General features: G+C 39.0%; 1 protein-coding gene across 3 annotated transcripts in view; it reads right to left on the minus strand.

Moving 5' to 3' along the window:
- SP4 (Sp4 transcription factor) overlaps positions 1 to 17,350 on the minus strand; it is a 28,415-nt gene that overhangs the window by 6,934 nt on the left and 4,131 nt on the right. The window lies entirely within an intron of this gene.

The following is a 17,350-nucleotide window of genomic DNA, read 5'->3' on the forward strand; positions in this document are numbered from 1 at the left end:
CAAATAAATTAACAGGAAGAACTTGCTCAGCCTGTAGTCTTTCACCAAGCACAAACCACTCTCCTGTCTGTTAAACAAACCCAAGATGCAAACTCCTTTAATTCACAGAGCAGCACTGTAAGTGATGAGTCTACGAATGGATATTGCAAAAGTTAAAGATGTAACAGATATTATGGCCACACTCACTGCAGCCTCTTAGTGAAAACAGCATATCAGTCATGTTTTCAAGTACACTAATAAGAATTATCCTTTGTCGTTACAGTCTGTTAGAGGGATGACTCCATCCATATCACAAAGTCCTATTTGAGCAAAAAACTCCTGGGACCTAACCAGTCTGCGGTCAGAATGCAGCTGAAGAGCATAATTTTCTCTCAATTTTGCGTTTCTCTCTGATTTTCTTGAATTGATATTAAAGTTTCAATGCAACTTTCCACCAGGCTACCAGACCAAGGCTTTCCAAGTAAGATGTGAATTGAGGCACTTGAACCCTGAGGAGGACGACTCCATTTTTCACTCCATGACTAGTGATGAATGTCTGGCACATAACTCTTGCTGGATCTGATCAATCCACATTTATGGGGAATCTTGTTCAGCATTTCCAAAAATTTGATATATTGTACTGATTCGATATGAACCAAATTTCACTCTCTAAGTCATGAGATGACCAACCACATGGTCATCTCAGAATATCCAGTACCACTGCTGAGACATACTTTATCTGCTCTGAGCTTGCCCTCCCCTATGTGAGGACCATGCGTTATCTTGGAGTATAGCATACACACTACTGAGCTACAACCTTAGTCTATTTATTAAACATAACAGAGTGATGCATCTGAGTAGAAATTCTTCACAATAACTGTAAAGGTGATAATAAAAATACAAAAGAGAAAATGCCAAAAGTAAGGTTGCTCAGGCAGACAATTACTTTATTCATATGGTTTCAGTTAAACAGTAATTAAATGACTGCTCTGTAGATAGCTTTAACAAAGTTATTACATTACTACTGTGAATGTTGGTTTTATTCTTTAAATTAATCTCACAGAGCTGTTATTTTAAACTCCCTTCCCTTGTATTCCACTTACTAAGTTCAGAACAGAAGGTTCTGAAACTCTCAAAATATCACACAAATAGTCTTACTTAAAGACCCAGGCAACAATATTCAATAAGCAAATCTCTACTTTGTGAGGTAAAAGAGTAACTGAAGGAAGTACACATATCTGATAAATATTCTTTGCCAGACATTTACATCAGAAAACACTAGAAAGTTCAATAATGTAATTCCTGGACTTAATTTTTCTTTTGAACTCCTGAAAGAGCATCCCAACAAGCTAGCACACTAGTAGCACACAGGATAGAAAGAAATGCATCTATTCTCATTTTAAAGTTGTTAAACATAAAATTCTTCATTCTTGTTCTTTGAGAGTAAAATGAATGTACTTTACACCAGCTGAAAAATCATTTCTCTGGAAGAAAAATCAGAAAATTTTCACAAAACAACTGACAGAACATGCCCTGGTCTAAATCCCAAAGTGAGCCTGCTAGAGTCTTGAGTTGTATGGGATTTTGATTTTTTTAAACTATATACTAGAATCCACTGTGGACCACTAAGGGCTTTAACTTTTACATCATTTATACTTATTAAGGGAAGATAAAGGAATTTCATTATTTTTTAATATCAAGTTTACTGAAGAAAAGATACTGAGAAAACTTATAGCAGCCTACAAAATTAAATCAGGGCAACATCTAAAAGTTTTTGAATAGAGAGGATCTAGATACAAATTAGCTTTCTGTTTGAAACAAACCCTGTTAATTTTGACCACAGGTGACTGAGATAATGTTATCCATACAGGAACAGAATGATCTCCTGACACTTTCTAGATGGAGAAAAAAGGTGTATCAAAACCAATCCATATGACTTCTTAGTAGTGGCATTAAAATACTATTTAAAGCCTCCCAAAAATTCTGCTACAATCATGAGATCACTTGACATTACTTCTTCCTGACATACTCCAAACCACAAGACCTGATACCACTATACTTCACCACTCAGAATCACAGAATGTTAGGGATTGGAAGGGACCTCAAAAGATCATCTAGTCCAATCCCCCTGCCGGAGCAGGATTACCTAGACCATATCACACAGGAACGCATCCAGGCGGGTTTTGAATGTCTCCAGAGAAGGAGACTCCACAACCTCTCTGGGCAGCCTGTTCCAGTGTTCAGTTACCCTCACCGTAAAGAAGTTTTTCCTCATATTTATGTGGAACCTCCTGTGTTCCAGCTTGCACCCGTTACCCCTTGTCCTGTCAATGGACGTCACTGAGAAGAGCCTGGCTCCATCCTCATGACACTTGCCCTTTACATATTTATAAACATTAATGAGGTCACCCCTCAGTCTCCTCTCCTCCAAGCTAAAGAGACCCAGCTCCCTCAGCCTCTCCTCATAAGGGAGATGTTCCACTCCCTTAATCATCTTCGTGGCTCTGCGCTGGACTCTCTCTAGCAGTTCCCTGTCCTTCTTGAACTGAGGGGCCCAGAACTGGACACAATATTCCAGATGCGGCCTCACCAGGGCAGAGTAGAGGGGGAGGAGAACCTCTCTTGACGTGCTAACCACACCCCTTCTAATACACCCCAGGATGCCATTGGCCTTCTTGGCCACAAGGGCACATTGCTGGCTCATGCTCATCCTGCTGTCCACTAGGACCCCCAGGTCCCTTTCCCCTACGCTGCTCTCCAACAGGTCTGGCCCCAACTTGTACTGGTACATGGGGTTGTTCTTGCCCAGATGCAGGACTCTACACTTGCCCTTGTTATATTTCATTAAATTACTCCCCGACCAACTCTCCAGCCTGTCCAGGTCTCTCTGAATGGCTGCGCAGCCTTCCGGTGTGTCAGCCACTCCTCCCAGTTTTGTGTCATCAGCGAACTTGCTGACAGTGCACTCTATTCCCTCATCCAGGTCATTAATGAATATATTGAATAGTACTGGTCCCAGTACCGACCCTTGAGGGACTCCACTAGATACAGACCTCCAACTGGACTCTGTCCCATTGACCACCACTCTCTGGCTTCTTTCCTTCAGCCAGTTCACAATCCACCTCACTACCCGATCATCCAGACCACACTTCCTCAGTTTAGCTGCAAGGATGCTGTGGGAGACCGTGTCAAACGCTTTACTGAAATCGAGATAGACCACATCCACAGCTTTACCATCATCTATCCACCGGGTTACGTCCTCATAAAAGGCTATCAGGTTGGTTAAGCATGACTTCCCCTTGGTGAAGCCATGCTGAGTGCCCCTAATGATCCCCCTATCCTTGATGTGCCTAGAGACAGCACCAAGGACAAGTTGTTCCATCACCTTTCCGGGGATGGAGGTGAGGCTGACCGGTCTATAGTTACCCGGGTCCTCCTTCTTGCCCTTTTTGAAGACTGGAGTGACATTCGCTTACCTCCAGTCCTCAGGCACCTCTCCCGTTGCCCACGACTTAGTAAAGATGATGGAGAGTGGCCTAGCAATGACTTCTGCCAGCTCCCTCAGCACCCGCGGGTGCATCCCATCAGGGCCCATGGATTTATGGACGTCCAGGTTGCTTAATTGGTCCCTGACCCAGTCCTCATCTACCAAGACAGATTCCTCCTCTATCCTGACTTCTTCTGGGGCCTCAGGGGTCCGGGGCTCCTCAGGACAGCCTCCAGCAGTATAGACAGAGGCAAAGAAGGCATTCAGTAACTCCGCCTTCTTTTTATCCTCTGTCTCCAGGGCCCACACCTCATTCATCAGTGGGCCTACATTGCCTCTAGTGTTGGTTTTACCTGCAATGTATTTGAAGAAGCCCTTTCTGTTGTCCTTGACCTCTCTTGCAAGGTTTAATTCCAAGGAGGCCTTAGCTTTCCTAGTTGCCTCCCTACATCCTCTGACAACAGACTTATATAAGACTTATATAATCAAACCTTTCAGTAACAAGAGCTCTCATGTTCCAACACAGATTTCAGAAAGAGGTCTAAACAAATCATTACATGAGGGAATAAAGCCACACTTCAGTTCAGCTATGTTACTCTAAATGAGTTGTCAAAGCAGTCACCGCACATTTACAGCTGCTTTTAGAAGACAAAAAGTTTATCTCAAGTTCCCATTATTTTTTTAATAGTGATTTCCTGAAATTGTGAAACATTCTTGATTAACAAAATTATCACTGAATTTGTGTATGACTGAACTTTATTGTACATGCTGTCAAGTTACAACAAAATATTAGTGTACAAAATAACACTGATACCAACTACTCCATTGCATTTTATTCTCTCTCAGGTCTAAGTTCTTTCTTTTGCATAGTAACCATTTATTTGACCACAGAACAACATGCAAACAACAAGGCAACCTGATATGGTATTTATTTTGCAAATCAAGTGCATTAAGACTCTCACTCATTGCAACATAGAAATTTTTTAAGCTTCTCAAACAGAAAAAACTGCATGATTTTAGTTACTAATCTTTCCCATTTAAGCAGTTAAGTAAATGAATTACTTCTTATCACAAGATACAGTATTATCAAGATAAAGGATTGCACATCCTTTGTTCTTCAGCATCACTTAGCTTTCCAATTTTGCAGTAAAACTGCATCTTAGCAGCTACCACTCATACACGTCTTCCTGTATACATGAGTCTGTAACACATTCATGCAAGAAAACGCAACAATTTTAAGTAATTACTATGAAGTCAAATAATGTCTCTCTCTCAATCAATCAATTTTAGGCTTCAAAACTAATTTGTAAAGTAATAACTCCCATAACACCACTTGGATGACTAAAGAAAGCTAATGCATGGTACCTAGCAAGTACTTTCCCATAGAGTGATTGACCACTGAAGATCATGGTTATTAGTCTTGGTCATACATCACAAGTCAAAACAAGTTTCCTTTTACTACGTAGTGCACCTGCATTCCTATTTCTGTTCACCTGAAGTAGCAAGCATGAAAACCTACTCTTTGAGGCAAATGGGACAGAAAGGGAAGAAAAGGACTTAACTTTAATGATCCACAGAAATCGTGGGTGTCAAGTTTTAGAACGATGGCTCTTGGAAGGAAGAGAAATTTAAGACTAAGAAAAGGACACTTCTAATTTCTGGTACTTAGTTTCCCAGAACATTTGTATAGATTTCCTGTTGCTGTTGTACAACCAGCATTCAGCAGTCAAAAAGATGACAGCATTAATGACAGAGTTATCTCGGTAGCATGCACCCCACTGCAAAATCTGAGGAACACTTTGCAAAATACACCTAGAGCCAGATCGGCTAATGTTGCAAAAAGAAAATATGTTCAACTACTTTTCATTCTAAAAATGAAAGAGAACATTGCAACTGACATCCATAGTTCAATGTATATTACTAAAGGACAGCTAAGTAAAGTTAATAATAGTCTGCACAGTTCCAAAGCTCTACAAGCATCGGAGCTGATGCAGCAACTCACCCATTCAACAACTTCCTGATGCAAAGCAATGGGGCAAAAGAGTTTTCTCATCTCCCCTTCCTCTGCATACACCAGCTACAGTCAGCTTGCAAACATCCTTTGCTCTAGCGTTCTTTTTCCACAACGACATACAGATAATTTATAATAAGATAATACTTTTATATATTTACATCTATATATTTTATAATTATTTATAATACAATATATTTATTTATAATATATTTATTTATTCTTATATGTTTTTATATATGTATAATAAAAGATAATACTTTAAGATACAGCCAAGATTTTAAAATTTAAAAAAAGTCTACGGCAATAGTTTATAGTCAGAGATCATGTTTTTCCAAACAAAATCTACTAGGAAGGAGGTTTCATGCTGAAGAATGAAATGTAAATCATGTCTTAAAATTAGATATATGTGAAGACAATACTGAGTTTCAGTATTTACACAAAAGACGATGGGATTCAGTGCTACTCAAATGATACGCAGACAATTCTGCCTTCTCTTCTACCCTGAAGCAGTGGTTTATAAAGATTTATGAAGAAACAATATGCAACAGAGGAAGAATCCCCCAGAACAGAAACTGTACTAAGGCTGATGCAAGGGATCCACACATTCTGTAGGGAAGAACAGTTCGGAGTAGAAAGAGGAATTGAATCCACCCAACTACTACAATAAATTTGGGTTATCACAGCACAGCATTGTGTCCATTGTTCTACAAGCAGAAAGTTTCCATTGCAAACTGCAGCATCAACTAGACACTTGTCTTTTCTACCCCCTACAGGGACATTGCAGGGAGTTTCTATCTTTTGGTCTTTTGCCTGTTGCCAACTTTGACGGGATTTATAAGAACTTGTTATCCTCTCCTCCAAAAGCTTCCTATGTCAAATGGCTCAGTGTGTTCAAAAATTACTGAACAGCGTCATAATCACACTTAACTTCTGTGAAAAATACCACTTAAAAGCATGAGATTTAAGGCAGTAAAAAGTAAGTTTGAGAGTTTTAAACACCTTAAAAACCCTGAATTCTTTTTCATTTTGTGCAAGAATCTTATTGGCAACACAAAGACAAAACAATGCCCAAGAAGTTTCATGAAGGCACTTTAATGACTTTTCAAAAATGCAAAATGCAAGGCTTTACCCAAGTGCTTTAGGACAACCTGAAGTCACTCCAGTACTTCGAGACAGAAAAGAACTTTTGCCAGCTGGTAGTATCTTTCATTAAACTGAAACACAGTTTTCTTTTTATTACTTTATTAAACATAGGAAAACGCTATGACAAATATAACACAAAGACCTATACAGAAACAACATAAAGATTAACCACGGAGCTACAGTTTCACAAAATTTAGTCTTGCACAACCAAGTAGAGGTTTCAGTCTAAGAAAGGCCATGCCTCTGGTTCTGCATGATGTGGCTTCAAATGGAAAGAAAATATGGTCAATTTATTCAGTATTCTAAAGGAGTTGGAATCAGAAAAACAACTTGTTATACTACTGCTAAGGCAAGAGACCCTTCCAAAAACAAACTGATTTTCATCATCATTGAAAAAACAGTCAAAAAGAAAAGTGCATTTATGATGAGTGTTCAAGAACACTTCTCTGCAGACGAACACAAGTAGTTCCCTGCGTACTGAACCTTAGAGCAAACATATAACTGAAAAGTACCAGCTGTGCTGTAGAATATCAGATGCACTGTAAGGAAACTAGTAGAAGATCTAAGAAATGGTGGTTTTTAAGGTTACTTTCATGGAACATTTCCCTCTGCCCTATCACCCCACCACAACTCTCAGGTTATTCTACAGCTTATAGCCACAACAAATCGTGGCCCAGTTCTTGCCCAGTTCTTTTTTTCCCCTCTTCCCCTTAACTCTGAAATAAGGATAGGGCTAGAAAGAAACTTTTTGACTGTCACTCTCTACGGTCTGAATAGAGGAGCTTGATACCTGACAAACTGCAACAAAAAAGAAAAAAACCCCTAATGCTTATCTTACACACTTCTGCCATATGGAAACCAAAATACTGGTCTCAGGAAGGGTGTTTTTCAACATCTCAGTTCAATTTCTGTATATTACCATGGAAATTGTAATAGCCTAATCTTGAGGCTGACATGAAAAAATGCAAGCTAAGTTTCCAGTAGTGTACTTTTTTTTTTGAGGGGGAGGGATGGGTTTTTTTTTAGTTGGGTTTTGTGGGGTTTTTGACTACAGTTTAGCTAGCTTACATATTTTATGCTCGACTAGAAGGTTCATGAATGTCCTTGAAGTAAATATTTTGGCTGTATGAAATGTTATCTTCATATTGATCAAGATAAAAATAAATACGCCTCTATGCACAGGAGGGATTAGGTAACAGGTACATACATAGAAAATGGAAAATCGTTTCAACAAAAAGCAAGATAGCTGACTTTAAAACTATGGTAAGTTGCATAGCAATTGATAATTTGTTCAGAATAAAAAAAAACACACACTGGCAAGGTGATTAAAAGTTATTATCAGGAAAACAAAATTCATAAAACATTTTTAAAAGACCTTTTACAGAAGACTAAACATGAGACACAAGCCTTGGTTTTATAACAGCCTGTGGGTAGGGAGGCTAACCAATGCGAACTAATTTGTTTATTAAAGTTGTAAAAACTGTTTGTTACAGCCTTCACCAGGCAAGGACCAACAAAGCTACATGTTACAGAATAACAGAAGAAGGGCCATGTAAATTTCCAAGATCCAAATCCTTAGAAGTTCTGCAATCTTCTTTTGTAACTTTGTTATGCCTATAAAATGGTATGCTTGATCTTACCTGGTCTTCCTTTTTGGTTCAGAACAAACTGAAGAGCTTGTTGTTTTGGTCAGAGTTACCTCCTGATGACCAAAGAAACAAGACAACCAAGGCCTGTATTTCTTACACTTCAGTATTTTGCTCAAGGAAAAAGCAGTCACATCATCACTTGAAACTATTCTATAATTAAGGAAAGTCAGACTTGTACCTAACATGTATCCCAAGTTCATTTTGGCAGAAGGATATTGACTGATCATTTCCTCTTTACAACAAAATGATACTAGTCTGCCAATCTATAAGACTAATTATGCATGTTGGGATAGCATGGTTTACCAATAACCAGCTGATTAAGGTATATGACTGTTAGCTACTGTCAGTAGTACTAAACACCACTTGAAACTCCATTCTTAAGAATGGATGCATATAGAAATCCATATAACTATAGCCCAAAGTAACCTAAGTGTGTGCTGAGATGCTATGTTTCCCAACAGATCGCAGATGTCCAGAACTATTGTTTTGGTGAAAGCGTCATGATAAAAGCAAAATACTCATTATAAAAATTACATTTTGTTATGCAGTCCTGACTACTTCCAAAGCTACTATGCTACAGCTATGAATAAAACTTTTATTAACTAAATTGTCCATTAAAATCATTGACCATTGAAAAATGTAGTTGTTTTTCAATAACATTGTTCATACTTGAAATTAACATTCCCCTTAGAACATAACAACCCATTCCATATATAGTTAGATTTTTCAATAATTACCATTAAACTTTTTTAATATATTAAAACAGTAAGAATTGATTTATCTTATCTACCAGTATCAAAACCATATGAAGCTATGTACTCCATAATTTTATTTACACTGAGGAAGCTACTGAAATCAGATTTTGAACATGCTTCTAGCTGTGTGCCCGCCCCCCCCCCACCACCCTGGGTGATAATGGAAGAACAAGAATCACAGTTGGAAGGGACCCATAAGGATCATCAAGTCCAACTCCCTGTTCCTTGCAGCGCTACCTAAAAGTACATCATACGACTAAGAGCATCGTCCAGAATATTTTAAAGAAACTGCACGAATGCCTCTTTGTAACTTATCTCTTTTCACGACTACATCCTTGCTCTATAGGAGCAGAGAAGGCTGTCTCGGTCCCTCAGGCCCATAGTGGTGGTGTTAGCCCTTCTGAGATCACAGATGCAAGAACAAAGATGTGTTCAGAGAGGGGCATGCACTACTGTCTCATAAAGCTGCCTGGAAATCTTTTTAAACTTTTTTTGTCAGAAAATGTGTATTTGTCAAAACACATTAACATGAAAATGTATGTACTACTGGTCTGTGGCAATTCAGATGTCTTCTTCTGAGATTGCTTTTTTACTGGAACTTATTTTTATGGTTCTACAGAACTTTTTCTGATTATATTTTTTGTGTGCTTATGTATGTGTGGTACAGAAGAAATTGCTATTGACTCTAACCATCTCCACAAGACCATAGCAAAAAAGTGAGCATAGCAGAACTCTTCTTCAGTTACTCTTTGCATGTTGCAATTAGCAGTGTCTTTTTATTGTAGTGAATCAGTGTCACAAAGCAGGCCTTTAGCTGTAGTTACAGCACTATGTGCGGATCTAAACACCCTTAAGAAAAAAAAATACTAACAGGCTGGTGAAGATGTGCAGTATCACTCAGTTTGCTTGCTTGACATTTTCTGAACACGAAAGTTCAGCTAATTCATTTCCTGCTGTATATGATCTGATTTCTGACAATAGGGAATGAGAGAGGGGATGGCAAAACCTGATATTGTCAGAGAGCACACCTGTATTGATTAGTCATTTTTATAAGACCACATACTACAATAGGGAAATACAGTTTTACTAACATTCTTCTCTGAAGACTTAAGAACTTACATGTAATTCTTGAAGTTAATAGCATAGAAACAGCTCATTAGAAATCTGTTTCACCTCACAGTTATGAGCAAAGTTGGTACTTGAAATGCTTCCCCTTCCCACTTTATCTAGAAGTAATGATGAAGCCATACCCTGCTACTCAGGTCAGGCAGAAAAGGCTTGTTTTACTGAGGCATTTTTACCCAGTTACTCTCCATAGGCAATTTAGCTGCACAGGTAGATTGCGCATTCCTTATGCATCAAGTTCAGGAACAGTATATTGATACTTTATTTTTAAGCTACCATCACCAAGGCAAATGTTTGTTTTCACCAGCACTGTTTGTTTTCACCAGCACTGTTTGTTTTCACCAGCACTGTTTGTTTTCACCAGCACTGTTTGTTTTCAAACCATTTCTGCTACTATTTTGAATTTCAGTTTAAGAAAATCCCACAACCAAAGCAAGTTTGCCATTAGAAGACTAAATGCTTCTCCTATAATTACTCTGAAGAATCTGAAAAGGAAGCCAGTGTTACAATATTTAGAACACTGTGGTTCTGCAACAATTTGCAGCTCAAGGCAACCTGAGAACAGTTTTAAGTGACCTTTCATGACTTTGGAAAAAGTATGCTAAATTTCTGTACTCCTCCCAACTACACCCTCAGAATGCCAAGTAACACACTATGAAGTAAAACTAAAAAAAACTCCTGCATTTTTTCCGTTTTTTGTGGAAAATAGCTCAGTTCTTTGTACTTATCTTTTTACTGCAGATTCCATAGCTTGCAGCTTATTTCTTTCAAGGTATTTGCTGCAGCTTGCTTGCCAATGAACATCCAGGGAAACACTGGATGTTATTCAAAAAAAAAGATCATGCAACCACCATCCTTCAGCTCCTTCAGCTTCCACCCTTGGTAGTTATATTTGCCAGTTTGCTCATATATACTGTGGCTATTTTAAGCCCTTTTCACCTTGATATCACCTACAGGCACCCCTCCTTGCTTAGCTACACAACTCACTGAGTTCTGCTTCTACACATACTCACTATTACATTAACACAAGCAAGGAGACCCACAGCTTACGTGTTGTCATGAAAATGCATTTTCTTTCGTTCAACAACATAAGCGTAATATATTCTAGGACTTCAGAATAAACACCTTCCCCTCCCTCAATAACTAGTATATGTGATAGAGACAATAGAAGACTGTGAGTTATATAAAAGTGAATCAGATAATTTAATTTTTCATAATACAGAAGTTTGAGAACATTAAATAAAAATGTGTCTTACACAACAATTAAGACACAATTTATGGCAGACAAGTATTGAACATGTAAAAATTTACAGAGACTCAAAAAGACAAATTCACCGAAGAAAAGAAATCATCAAGGATTATTAAATATATAAAAAAAAACTTTATAAAATCCCATTTCTGGCTCAGGAAGACCTGAGCTGCAGATCACTGAATGGTGGGAGGAGTATCTGAGCAGATTATTCTTGTATGCATCACCTGCAATTAGCATCACACGGGATCAGAAACACCTTTTACCCTTATATTCATAGAATCATAGAATAGTTTGGGTCAGACGGGACCTTTAAAGATCATCTAGTTCCAACCCTCCTGACATGGGCAGGGACATCTTCCACTAGATCAGGTTGCTGAAAGCCTCATCCAACCTGATCTTGAACACTTTGGGGGCGGGGGGGGCATCCACAACTTCTCTGGGCAACCCGTTCCAACATCTCCCCACCTTCATAGTGAAGAATTCCTTCCTCATGTTCAATCTAAACCTACCCTTTTTCAGTTTACAACTGCTGCCTTTATCCTGTGACTACAGGGAAGCCTTCGTAAAAAGTATCTCTCGGTCTTTCTTATAAGCTCCCTTTGTACATCGAAGGGCTGCAACAAGGTCTCCCCAGAGCCTTCTCTTTGCTAGTCTGAACAACCCCAATTCGCTTAGCCTTTCATCACAGGAGACATGTTTCGGCCCTCTGATCATTTCCATGGCCCTTCTCAGGACCTGCTCTAACAGGTTCATGTCTGTCTTCTACTGGGGACCCCAGAACTGGACACAGTACTACAGATGGGGTCTCACAAGAGCAGAGAAGAGAGAACGACATCCCTCGACCTGCTGGCCTCACATCTTTTTATGCAGCCTAGGATACCGTTGGCTTTCTGTGCGCATTGCTGTCTCACATCCAATTTTTCACCTACCAATATCCCCAAGTCTTTCCCTGCCGGGCTGCTCTGAATCCATTCATCACCCAGTCTGTATTGATATTGCAGATCATCCCGACACAGGTGCAGGACCTTGCACTTGGCCTTGTTCAACTTAATGAGGTTCACATGGGCCCAATTCTCAAGGTTGTGCAGGTCACTCTGGATGGCATCCCATTCCTCAGGCATGTCAACCACACCACTCAGCTTGGTGTCATCTGCAAACTTGCTGAGGGCACACTCAATCCCACTATGTCATTAATAAAGATATTGAACAGTACTGGTCCCAATACAGACCCACTGATTACTGATCCCATTTGGAGATCGAGTCATTAACAGCAACTCTTTGAATGTGGCCATCCAGTCAATTTCTTATCCATCTAATAGTCCATCCATAAACCCCATATCTCTCCAAAGCTATTGTACGGACCGTGTCAAAGGCCTAACATAAGTCATGGTCGATGTCTCCTGCGCTTCCCTTACCTACCAACACAGCCACTCCATCATCAAAGGCCACCACACTAGTCAGGCAAGATTTGCCTTTTGTGAAGCCATGTTGGCTGTCTCTAATCACCTCTCTGTCACCCATATGCCTTGACACAGCTGCTAGGAGGATTTGTTCCATGATCTTACCAGGCACAGAGGTGAGGCTGACTGGCTGGTAGTTCCCAGGGTCCTCCTTTGTACCCTTTTTAAAAATTGGTGTGATGTTTCCCTTTTTCCAGTCACTATTCCCGAGTTACATGCATTTACTCCTACATACCATTTTATTCCTGTTTAAAGAATCTGGTAGAATGTTTCAAACTCCTCTGCAAAGTTTAAACCAGAATGATAGTAATATCTAAATAATGTCTTCAATCCTTGAAAAGCAAGCCATAAAACTAGTGACTGTCACACAAGAAGAGTTACTAAAGAAGTAAAGGCAAGAGACAGCCTTGAAGACAGGATGAAGTTGGATGCAGACAAATGAGAATAGGCACAAGAAAGCAGGAGGAGACCTGGAGATACTGACAAATTGTGTAACTACTAACAGTAGTGCAATGAAAGTAGGTAGTCAAAAAGTAGGTAGTCAAAGAGAAAAAAGCCTTAGTAACTCACATTACTACAGCATGAAACAGAAGGGCAAGGTGCACTGCATTTTTAAAGTGCCCAATGAGAACACTTGGTATTGGACTTTATTGTCATTAATAACTGTTTTAGAGTCCACAGCACATCCCTGCAAAAGACTTAAAACTCTCCAGTTCCAGGATTGCCAGGCAACATACTGTTCCACAGAGCAGAAGTCATTTCTCCAGGTTATTTTTGGTGGATGCACTCCAAATTCCCCGTAATTCAGGCCACGTCACCACTCATCTTAAACAAAATGGCTTGAACTTGAGTTGCAAGGTGATGGAATCTGGTGACTTTTGCCTAAAGCAACTAACAAAGCTTGGACTAAGAATACATAAAATATAAATAATATATTTCACTATTTTTAAAACAAAAGTGTCTCATTCACTTTTGCATGGAACTAACACCTTCTTTCATCATGATGGAACAAACTTACTTCAAGATGTACAATTAAGGTAGATCAAGTCTGATCTATTACTTTTTTTTTTTCCCCCCACAAGAATCAGAGAGTTATTCTGGAAAGACATCATCTCCACCACCACTAGATTCCCACTGCCAGCAAAAACAATGAACAAGTTCAGAAAAAGCTTGCGACCTCTTCTGAAGGCTCCAGTGAAAGAAATCCTACAGGCAGAACACAAAACTTTTACAGGGAAGCCATTAACACTCAGCATTTCATTACAGTTTAACTGGTCTGTTTTAGCTCACCCCATATTCTTCAGCATCCGCAAGTGTTCACATTCTGTGCTATTCCTAAAACAAATTACTCCAAGCCCAATGTGTTGAGGGGCAAAGAAACTCAGCCCACCAAAAGGAAATGCTTTTATGAACCATATATTTTTCTTAGAACCATCCAGAAGTTCCTTCCACGTAGCCACTTATGTTGTCAATTAACACATCCAGACAAATAAAAGGACATGAAAATAAGCTGTAAAAGGCAAAGGATACCTTATTTTCAGAATGGGATGGTGGGGGCGGGGGGGGATGGGACACGACACAGGGATCCTTTGAACTTGCATCTACAGCTATCACAGCAGCAGCCTTGGAAAAAAAAGGCAAGGGAACGGTGCAGTACCTGCTTGATCCCAAGCTCACAGGTGCTACATTCTGGAAGTCACCACCTACTAATATTGAATGCTTTCCCGTTTCACAGCGAGTCACGTATAAAACAACAATTCACACAGCACAGAAGAAATGCAGTTTACTTTGTACAGAACTAGCTTGCTTAAAGGCCATGACAGGTACTGATCTCATAGCGAGGCAGGTATTTGTAGATCCCTGCATGTTCAAGTGAACACAGTTGCTTTTATGTAGTCCATTGTTTGATTAGCTCTTGATTAAATAATTGTTTAAAGATCTGTTTTTAAGGCTCAGATACCTAGTTTCTATCTTCTCATCCAGCTTCCTTCTGTACACTTAATTACTCCTTTGACTGACACTTTGTACAACTCAGCAAAATTTCACAGAATCACAGAGTGGTGTAGAGTGGAAGGGACCTCGTGAGGTCATCCTGTCCAACCACTCTGCTCAACCAGGGCCACCTAAAACAGGTGGTCCAGGACCATGTCCAGACAGCTTTTGAATATCTCCAAAGATGGAGAGTCCACAACCTCTCTGGGCAACCTGTATCAGTGCTTCATCCCTCCCACAGTAAAAAAGGTAATTTTCTCTACATCACTGATATTGAATGAGTTACTCCCTCAGGCCAGAAAGTGAAAGGATTTGAGAATTTCTATGCCTTGCCCTGCTTTTTGACCACACACAACATATAACCCGAAGTGTGATACTTACCAAGGGCAACATTTGAACTTTTAACTGAAAAATACAACAAAAAAACCCCAAACACACATATTCATCTTGCTTGGTTTACAGTAGAGCTTACACACCTTGGGACCAGAGACTGAGTAACAAAGGTTATAAAAAGCAGACCAAAATATAATATTTACTTGAAGATTTTAATATTTTTCTTCCCAATGTGGAATTTGTCTCTTTTGGAATTTAGAATCCATTTGACCAAAAAAACAAAGGGGGGGACACTTTCCTAAAATAGTTCTAGAGCCTAACAATTCCATAATAATTTTAAGGCAAGAATTTTAGTTATTTGCAGTTAATTATTTAGAGTTCTATTGCTTTACTATTTCATTTACTACTGAAAAACTATGGAAAAGGTATCTAAATTATAGAATTACCTTTAAAAAGGTACCACATTACACTCTTCACCCTCCTTTCCATGCTACCATGTCTCCCATTCCCAAAGTGTAGCATCAGGAAGTTTCACAGGAGAGAATTAGAGATAAATAAGACAAAGGAATTATAACTAATCTCTCACATTGTTCTTTCTCCATAACCTCAAGCCCTGGGAAAAGGGAATAGCACCTTATATATGAAGGAATGGAGAAAAGGTCAGAGGATTCACTGTTGCTAGCACAAAATTATAAGTGCTACAGAAACAGTCATAAGGTTTACCTCGATTAAAAAAAAAAAAAAAAAAAAAAGGTGGAGGGGAATTTAATGGTCACAAAGCTTAAGTTTAGTCAACATATGAACCCTGTATGACAAAGGCTTGGCTTCTCCAGAACCATACTTGTGACTCCTTCCCCTTCTTTCATCCTCAATTACAAATCTCAATCCCTTTATTTTCCAAAAGACATCACATGTGAGCAGAGGTGCAGTCAAGATAACTGAGCAAGTTGATATTCGGAATCTCTTGTTCTAATACCTATTAGTGTGTACTAAGCAGTTATATACCATTAGTAAGCAGGATAAAATCTGCATGCAGAAAGGTTCTTCCTGCACCCCCAAATCTAGGAAGCTTGCTTTGGGAACAGCCTATGAAGAGTTCCCTACCAAAGTAGGAACTTCTGTCTAATAACAGAAGTCAACCCTCACCTTCCCATCAAGAAAAAATTCTTCCAAGGCAAATTGGACTGCAAGATATTGTAGCAGCTGGTCAGCTCCAGCTAACTGAAACTCCTTTTTGAACTATTACAGCTAAACACAAGGTCAAGATTTTAATTCTGATTACCCAGATTAACATTTCTGTAACACTCCGTAAGTAAGCCAGGTTTAGTGCATCCAACCCAGCTCTTAGTATTTCAACATGCCATCAAGTGCTGAAGAGTACCATAGCAGATGAAATTCGCCCAATAGCAAATTTCTTATTATCAAACTATAGTTCAGTCTCCTCAAAAATGTTTCAACTAAAGGGAATAATCCTTTGCCCAGTTAAACGTTTCTCATCGTAACATATGATTGTAAAAAAAGCAGATTAAGAGTCAATATGTCACTAACATTTGTTTATGCAGACTGGACAGTAGTTAAACGTGAGTTTTTTCTTACAGTTTTATACTAAAAACTGTCTATAGTCAGGTTGCTGTTAAAGAGTTTATTGTAAATACTACAACAGAAGACTTTTACTGTATGAAATAAAACCAAGCTCACGTGAACAGTTATCAAACTGGCAGAGAGAACCCCTAAATCAAATTTTACCTGAAACGTTAAAAGTTTGCAAGTTTCACATATAGAGTTGCCCTTCTGGCACACTGTAGAGACCTCACATAGAATTTACTTTAGAACAAAGCTCTGTTATCCAGCCCAGAGCCTTTTAATAGCTCCTTTCCCAACTATTAGACCAGCACAACCAAACAGGCATTTCATAATACATATCAAAAGTTCATCAGCAAGTACTGAGGTACAGTTACCAGTTGGTTTGTTTTTTTTTTTAAAAGACAAGTTACAGGAACTATGCTGTGCGCAAGCATACCTTATTCCACTCGATCTCTGCAGAACTCATACTTTTAAGGGAACAACTTTAGGAGCTAGTGCAGAATATAACAAATAGTTCCATACAAACTTATGCCATGACATAAGATATCCCAGTTCACACACTGTCACTTTTCTCGTT

The sequence above is a fragment of the Nyctibius grandis genome, chromosome 7, assembly GCF_013368605.1.
Source record: "Nyctibius grandis isolate bNycGra1 chromosome 7, bNycGra1.pri, whole genome shotgun sequence".
Lineage (NCBI taxonomy): Eukaryota > Metazoa > Chordata > Aves > Nyctibiiformes > Nyctibiidae > Nyctibius > Nyctibius grandis.